General features: G+C 33.7%; 1 pseudogene; it reads right to left on the bottom strand.

Moving 5' to 3' along the window:
• Nucleotides 1-2,416: 2,416 nt before the first annotated feature.
• Nucleotides 2,417-4,830, bottom strand: LOC112004972 (exosome complex component RRP4 homolog; annotated as a pseudogene).
• Between the last annotated feature and the right edge of the window lie 4,687 nt (nucleotides 4,831-9,517).

Here is a 9,517-nt window from a genome sequence, read left to right as displayed (position 1 = left end):
TGGCTGAATGTGTAGAGGAAAGTAGAGAAAGAGAAAAAAGAAATGGTATGTTCTGGAATGAGAGTGGACAAAATGGTGGTAGTTTGGTGAAGAAGAAAAGTATAAAGAAAAGTCAAAAGTGAAGATAGGGAGAAGATAAAGAATTTGTGTGTGGAGGAGAAAAAAAGAGGAAAAAAAATATAAATAACATGTGGATGAAAGAAAAAGAGATAAAGAGAAAAAAAAATTAAAAATTAAAAATTAAAACTAAGAAATGCTACTATAATATTTTCACAATAAATCTTAAGTAGTGGGTTGTTACTAGCTAATACTAGTGAATTTTTTTTTTTAAAGTAATGTGTTCAAATTAAAATCAGTAACAACTTACCATGTATGATTTGTTGTGAAAATATTGTAAAAATATTTTTACAACAAATTTTAGTTAACAATAAATTATTATTATTGTTATTATTATTATTATTATTATTATTAAGTAGTTTTTTATTTTTTTTGAGTAAGTATTATTAAGTAGTTGATTTACGTATGAAATAAACCCCCTTATATATAAATTGTCATTTTTGGTAATTTACAACTCAAACTGCCACTTTTATAAGTGCTAGCCAAACACTCAGTTTTTTTAAAAAAGAAAACATAAGTTTTTTCAAAAGAGAAAACATACGGTCAAGAGTTGGCGTAAAAGGCCAGATTTACGCCACCAATCAATGTTTGCCGCGTCATACATTTAATGAAAAGCCAATACACCCTATCACCCACAATTATATTCCTCACACACGTATCAGAGAGCAAACTCTATCAAACATGCCTAAACCTATTCCATCTACTCCTCTACTCTTACCACCGGACCGGAGCTCCTCCCCGCTGCACCGAACCTCAAGATTTGTTCTAATTTTTGTTTATTGTTTGATTAGTTATTTCCCCAAACCTTGGGTTTTGAAATTTTGATGGGTTTGGGTTTTTTTTTTTGAATATCAATCTGTTCATAATGGTATGGGTTTTGTTGATTTGGTATGGATTTTGCTTCTTTTTTTTTTGGGTAGTATTTTCATGGGTTTTGGTTGGATTCTTAAGTGGTAGGTTTAAACCTAAAAAAATCTGATTGTACCAAATGAGTTTTCTGGCAAAGAAAGTGTCGTTTCATGTAATTCTGAGCCTCAATGATAGAATTTGCTATTATTTGCTACCTTAAATGAAAAAGTAAATCATCTTGCCAAACTTAGTTTAGAGAATCCTGTTATGATTGGCCTTGATGACAAGAAGATACAGTCTGTATTATCATCTGAAGGATACAAGTAATATATTGGAAACCATGTTAAATCTGGGGGGAGGATGCAAGTAACTAATTTCTCTGGAATGCCTAATATTGAAAAAATATTAGTTTTGAAAGTTATTTGAACCAGGGTCATTTAATTGTGACCAATATGATGGTATTGGGACCATCTACAAAACTTCTTATGGTTCCTGCACTAATCTGCATTTTTTTAGTAACATAATGATTTCAATAAGTTTTAGCTCAAATGACATCATGTAAGTACTAAGTACAAGATGATGGGTAATGTGGTGGGTTGGGAGTGTGTGTTACTTACCAGTTAAAAGATAATAAAAGCATTAAATTAGAACCTGTATTAAATCAGAGGGATGGATACAAGTTTCTCAAGCATATGATTATATGAATATTTAAATCCACAAATTTCATGCCTATGTAAATACATTTTCCACCCTTAAATTCATGCATAACATGTATGTATGTATTTGCATTTGTGTTTATTTTTTATAAAGCACTACTTTGAAAGTTCTCTGTTTTGCAAAGAACCTGCTTGTTTACAAAATTTAGATGGCTTTCAGTGTCTCATTCTTGGTTCTTTCTTTCCTTTTTAATTGTTATCTTCTAAGAGAAAATTTGCACTATGGCACTTGCTTTCAGGTTTATATACAAGGATTGGTCCATGACTCACACCGCAGCAAAATCGAAGTACCCGTACTATTGGGATGAACACTGCTTCCAATCACCTCCTAAAGATGAATCGTAGTTTTTAAGCAATAACTTGTGCATAGTGCTAACACACCATATTAGCCTTTCATTTGCTAAGAATAAATGATACTTCAATATTCATCAGAAAATAGACAATAGAAGTTTCAGTTATTTTTGATGTAATGTTCAGAGTTAACATTCTAGATTCTACATAGGTGTATGAAAGATATTAGAATTATTAACAATATTTTTTTGTTTTCCTTTCTACCTTTGGGAACTATTCGATGTAATGCAACAAGAAATTCTGTGTCCCTGTTTACGTTATTATGAGAAAAGAAAAAAAAAATGCTAGTTTTAAAACATATCATATGGGACAATTATTCTGAAGCGTAAAGATTCAGATCTATCATATCTATATTTCTTTGAAGCAAAAATCATCAAGAGTGGTTTCTTAAAAATAAATAAATAATAAATAATAATAAAAAGAAGCATTAATGCAATTCTGCTCACAGTACATAATTGTCCTTTACAATTGACAAAAAAAAAGGCTCCCTAATATTCATGGTAAAACCAAACACAAAGAGGGCTAAAACCCAAAAAAATCAAGACAATAAAAAGAGAGGATATGAAGGTTGATGTTTCTCTAAACAGTTAGTACTTAGAACATAACAGGGATGCTACAATCATCCCTTCTTTTTAGTCAAGCTTTGCCGTTCAGCCTCTCCCTCTGCAACCAGAACACAGAACTCTGAACAAAGCATCTCATGTATATCAAGATTCAGAGAGCTACTCAGGTTCATGGTATCCATGATCACTTCGATGGTTATATTCAAGCCTAAAATAGATAAACCCGGACAGCATTTGCAATCCTACATATGCTCTGCCTTGTCTCTATCAGATTGTGTGTTTGTTCTTGCTTTTCAAGACTAATGGAATTTTTATTAGATTTAATATTCTGTTGCTCAAGTTTGCTTGCTTGATCCTCTACCATATCATCTTTGGCTTCAACATGTTCACCAACCCAAATGAATCCATTACATCCGAGTATTAAGTCAACTCCGCACTGTTCTAGATGGTGGAAATTCTGCTTGCGTCTCCTCACTAGATAAGGAGGAACTGTGAGCAATTGACCCCTCTCAAGCTGTCATGAAAAAATTACGATCATTAACAGATAAAAGGCTATGAAACTGAACCAACCACAGACACAGCAATGAAAAAGATGCTAGGAGTTATTTAGCTTGATCAATGGGGAAAAAAAAAAAAAACTGCTAGAGAACCTTTAGCTGCTTCAATTCATCATGTGAGTAAATTAATGCGTTGCACACCTAGAGTTGCTCTAGAAGTAAAAACTATAGCTCCAGAAATAAGAGTGAGGGATGGAATGCCGAATGCACTTGCTTTTTAAAATTTAGGAAAATGTATCTTATAAAACAAAATCTTTATTTCCTTGCACTACAAATTTCAACTGTTAAGATATTTAATAGAAGGAACCTATCCGGAACATTTTTGTGAGTTCCAACTGCTCTTGCTTCTTCTATGTAAAACGAGCTAGTCAACAATTATTTCCTTCTTCACGTTCTACATCTGAATGTAGAAGTTTATAAATTATGAAGAAGACAAACCTTGCCATACTTCTGACTTCTTGCTTGGAGGTGTAAGCCATCCTGCTGGATTCCACAGACTTCAGCCTGGGAAAAGAAGTAAAATTTGTCAAAAAAGATTGATCATTAATTCATGCTTGCTGGAATACGTCAATGATGAGATGTGTGTGTAATACATATATAAGCAGTTATAGAATAATTGAAATTCTAGATGGATTCAGAACATCCTCTAAGTTGTTCTTTGAAGCCCACATTACCCTTCTGAATTACATCATTAGATAGCATCTTCTAATGCCATTAGAAAACATCAAACATAGGATTGTTTACCTGGTGAGCATCGTTAACAGGGATATGAAATGTGCTATTAGAATATATTTTAAACTCTTGAGGCTTTCCAGGGTACTTCTCATGTGAAGCCGATGCAAGATACAGAGTGCCACTTAAAGATTCACAAAATCAAGCTTTATATCAGCATAAACCTTTCACATATCTCTGAACTAATTGAGATGGAACTCTAAAATCTGCAATTGGAGAGCTCGTCAATTAATCAGGCTGTTCTAATTCATCATTCACATCAAATCCCAAAGATCCAAAATCTTCAGATGATAATACAGGCTGTATCTTCTTGTCATCAAGGCCAATCATAACAGGATTCTCTAAACTAAGTTTGGCAAGATGATTTACTTTTTCATTTAAGGTAGCAGATAATAGCAAATTCTGTCATTAGGGCTCAGAATTACATGAAACGGCACTCTCTTTGCCAGCAAACTCATTTGGTACAATCAGATTTTTTAAGGTTTAAACCTACCACTTAAGAATCCAATCAAAGCCCATGAAAATACTACAAAAAAGAAGCAAAATCCATACTAAATCAACAAAACCCATACCAATATGAACAGATTGATATCCAAAAAATAACCCAAACCCACCAAAATTTCGAAACCCAAAGTTTGGGGAAATAACTAATCAAACAACAACAGAAATCAGAACAAACCTTGAGGTTAGGTGCGGTGGCGCACAGCTCCAGAACAACGGGTGCGGCGGCGCCAGCACCGAGGTGGAGCTCCAGTCCGGTGGTAAGAGCAGAGGAGTAGACGAAATAGGTCTAGGCGTGTTTGATAGAGTCTACTCGGATTTTTTAGAAAAATAACTACAAAACCCAAACAATATTATTAGTTAGGCAACGTTTCAAACATATTGCATTTTTAACAATTCGACTTCAGAGGAGTCGATTAAAGAAATCGAGTCCTTTGGACTCATTTCTTATACACAGAAATCGACTTTTTTAGAGTCGTTTTCTATACAAAGAAATCGACTTCAAGTCGAAGTCGATTTCTTTGTATAGAAAACGACTCCAGAGAAGTCGATTTCTTTGTATGGATATTCATACACTGAATCAAGCTTTTTTTGTGTATTTCAGATGCCTCTTCATTGACACGGCGGTCCAGGCAGAGTCGGACGGTGGTGGCGCCTGCATCGTCGGCGTACCTCACGGATCTGCCGAGTCTGACCGTCACAAAACGAACGAAGAACGAAGAACCCAGGCGCCGATTCTGACCGACGAACCCAGCAACACCGACGAGCAAACGAAGAACCCAGGCGCCGATTCACCAAACCCCGACGAACCCAGCAACACCGACGAGCAGTGGAGGAGAAGAACACGCTCGGGTTTGATTTGTTTTGGAGGAGAAACCCAGGCGGCATTTTGGGGAGGAAAGGAAGAACACGAACAAATCGTGTAAGTTTTTGGGGCTGGGCAGATCAAAGAAATCGACTTCACTGAAGTCGGTTTCTACACAGAAATAGACTTCACTGAAGTCGATTTCTTTGTATAGAAAACGACTCTAGAGAAGTCGATTTCTATGTATAAGAAATGAGTTCAAAGGACTCGATTTCTTTATCTACGTGGCACAAAAATAGGCGATATGAACAGTAAAATCGACTCCTCTGAAGTCGAATTGTTAGAAATGCAATATGTTTGAAACGTTGCCTAACTAATAATATTGTTTGGGTTTTGTAGTTATTTTCTAAAAAATCCCAGTCTACTCTCTGATACGTGTGTGAGGAATATAATTGTGTGTGAGGGTGTATGGGTTTTTCATTAAATGTATGACGTGGCAAATACTGATTGGTGGTGCAAATCTGGCTTTTTATGCCAGCTCCTGTCGACATGTTTTATTTTTACCTTTATCTACAATACTTTTAATAAAAAAAATTTAATTTCAACAAAATAAATACACTTACAAACTCTTTTTTTTTCTTTTCTTTATTACCGTTTGAAACCGTAGGTGAGTAGGTTCAAATTACAACTTACCAGGTCCAGACTCCAGAGGTTGTAGTATTTTGTATTTAAAATAATTATTTAAGTTGAGACAAGAAATTTGTGGTTGCCTTTCAAAAAAAAAAGAAAAGACATTTGTGGTTGTGGTTTTTTTTTTTTTTTTTTGAGAGTTTAAATGGAATATAGTAATCTAAACATTTGAAGTTACTTTTTAAATTATATTGGTATACTGAAAAATTGTTATTTTGTACAAATTTGCTAAAGTATTTGAAATAGGAGAATATTTAATTATATTTGTATAAATTTGTAAAATAATATCACCTTATTTGTAATTAAGATATACTTGAACCTCTATATATATTATTTTTGACAAGATTGTTAATTTTTATATATTTTTTAATATTAAGTCATTATTAAATTAATTATAACATCATCACGGTTCTATCTTGGTCAAACCTTAGTTTAATCTCAAAATCTTGAACTCTCTTTTATGGTTCATTAAACGGTCTAGGTTTTAAAATTATGGGTCTAAAAGGGTAATTGAACTTTTTAGAGCTTAAATTAAGTCCACTCAAGTAAATTAACATAGGACCTCTTAAAATACAATTTTTTATTTTGAGAATCACTAATCCTCCTTTTAATTTATGACTATTTGTTGGTTTCTTAAACCTCGTGATATATATGAAATTCTGTGTTCAAAATCTCTTGCCAGCAATTTGGGGTCATCTCCAAGTGAATTCTCTTTGTAATAACTTGGTGTGTGTGGGGAAAAAAAATTATGACTATTTGTTTGTAAATAAGCCAAGCTGATCTCACAAAATTTTAGTAATTTATTTTCTTATGATTTGAACAAGAAATAAAGATAAAATACATGTCAAAATTGTAGTTGTTACAATTAGCCTATTAAATTAATTACTAATATAGTTTGCTTTATGTAAATCTCTACTACCAAAGATTCAAGAAATTTAAAATATTATTTCACCATTTAAATAATTTCACATTTTCAATGCAATTTTCATTATTTAAACTATATGTATACAGGTTATGATTTCATTAAATAAGAACTTAAGAAGACCTAAAACTACTCAAAATGAGGACTCATTTCATCATTGAAGAAAAATTGATAACTCATTCACATTTGGTATTCACAGTCAACAGGTTATGTCATTTCTTTAACATTGTGATTGCATTAAAATTGGTAGGGTTTTAACATTATTCAAAAAGGATTAAATTCAAGAGGGATTATTTTAAAAAAAAAAGTTTTGGACTGTACTTTGAGTTGCACTATGATAGGAAGGAAAATTGTTATTTCATGTTGTCCATTTCACACAATCTATATATGGACATCAGGTATGGTGTGAAATGGGAGTGTAAGAGTAAGACAATCACATTCCTAAGAGGAATGACCCCTTGAGACAGGGTCCTAATTTATTGAAAGTGTTGAGGAGATAACAAAGCTAAAGCACACTTTTATTTCATTACATATCACTAGCCATATGTATAAAAGATGATTGAACAAGCACAAATAGGACACAGCCTATTGGAGGCTCATTGTTTATTTACTATTATCATAAAACACACCCTTATATTAAACACCTTCGACACATGCTAGTTCCATTTGATTGATCAGGGAGAGTTGCATCCAGCTCCAACACCAGCATTAGGAATGTCCCCATTGCCACCATCTCCTCCAATACCAGGACCTGCAGAAGCAAAACCAGTAGAGCCTCCAAGATAACCTGAGCCGGGAATGCCTGCAAAAATACGGAATCCAGTCCCAAAAGGGAATAAGAATGGCCAAGTAAAGCCGAAGTCGAAATTCTGAGGCTGGTAGACCTGATCATCTTTCTTTGGCACATCTCTTCTCCTTTAGCACCAGTGAGAAATGCCATAAGAAATAGAGTGTAAACAAGCAATGCCTTAGTAGTCTTCTCCATTATATTTTTATCTTACTCGAATTTATAGTGAAACTTGTGAAAATGAGGTTTTCTTACTAAACTTGATATGGGAATCAAATTTAAAGTTCTATGCATGGGAGGCTTTGTTATTTTAGAAAGAATGATGAGGCGACTTAACGTAATATAGTTGATAAATTAAATCTGCATGGGCATTTGCTTAATTGTTTTGGTAGTAGATTTTTCTTAATCTTCCAATAGTTGTCTTTGCTAATAGCATCATGATTCATGACCCCATAAAGTTAATGCGTCAGGTTGCAAAATCATTTTCAAGCATATAATTTTTAAGTGGAATAATATGATGGATCAGAGCATAGGTAGAGAAGTTGAGCAGGTGTAGCGTGTAGGTAAAACATTTGGCCTCATGGCTGAAAATATTAAGTTTGATACAACATTTTCCTAATTACTGACGTAACATGTTGTAACTAGTAATTAGTGTATGATAAATGTGGTCAGTGGTGGACTCCATTGATGAGATGTTGCTCAAATTAACCTTATTATGAAACTAGTAACAATGGTTCATGAAATTTCCATGAGACAATCATGGGGTATGAGGTAGCCTGCCAATTGCTGCTCCTAAGTGAGAGCTTTATACACTGGATACAATTCTTTTTTAAGTACTGTGGTATAAGCCTCGTACTAGTGTAGATTTTTTTAATGCTATCTTTTATTTTGAGCTCTAACTGCTCATATTGTTCTTACTAATATATAAGGTCGGGGGGGGGGGGTGGGGGGGGGGTGTGTTGTTGGGGGAAAGCGTGTCTAAATAAAAAGGAGCTTATAATGACAAAGAACATAAAAGATTAACGTGATTCCCTTTGACAGTCTGCATTGTAGTTCATAATCAAGAGTGGCCTCTCTTGATTTTCAACTAGTAATTAACTATGTAACTACACACGACAAAAATCTATAAATAGTAGTAGCATTACCCATTTGGGTAATTGATGGAAGTGGGTGTGTGAATGTGAATATGAGAGAAGGAAAACTACTCTCTATTTCTACTTTCTGTGGAAGGGTTCTTAGGCTCCTTAGAGTGTGATTCATTGTGTCTTGCTTTCGTTGTTGATATTATGTGATCGAATTAATCAATCCCACTTGTGCATACACGTTTTTCCTTTCAAATATTGGTATCTGAGCACCAAAACAAACAGTCTCCAATAAGAATTGTGCCAATTGATGGCTAAATATGAGGATATAAGAGCTCTAATAACTTGGGGAAAAAAAAACCGTAATGGAACTTCACTAATCAATGATATAATATTATAATACAAATATATGTTTAAAGGTAGTATTCGTTGAGTATTTTAACAGTTCGCCTTTCAAATGCTAACACTATACGTTTTATATTTCAGACACTAGCATAAAGTAGCACATGTTTTGATGTCTGCAACAGAGTCAACCGAAGTGAGAATGCAAGACGTCTATTGCAAATCATAAGCCTTCTAGCTGGCGAGATGGTCCATGTTCAAGATTAACCTTAATTGGAGCTTCATTAGGCCACAACAAACCCGAACCTATACAAGCTTTATTTATTTATTTGAGAGAAGATAGATATTCAAGCTTTATTAATGTGGATTATCTCGTTTAAATAATAAGAAGAAATTTAACTCTAATTTGGCTTGAAGCTAACTCCATTGAACCCAGTATATAACAATTGACAAGACCATACATGCATATAGTTTTGGTCACATAATTTTTTTAATAAGTCATG

The sequence above is a fragment of the Quercus suber genome, unplaced genomic scaffold (genome assembly GCF_002906115.3).
Source record: "Quercus suber isolate HL8 unplaced genomic scaffold, Cork oak 2.0 scaffold_603, whole genome shotgun sequence".
NCBI lineage: Eukaryota > Viridiplantae > Streptophyta > Magnoliopsida > Fagales > Fagaceae > Quercus > Quercus suber.
The sequence above is the reverse complement of the archived record's forward strand: the minus strand, read 5'-3'. Positions and strand labels throughout refer to the sequence as shown.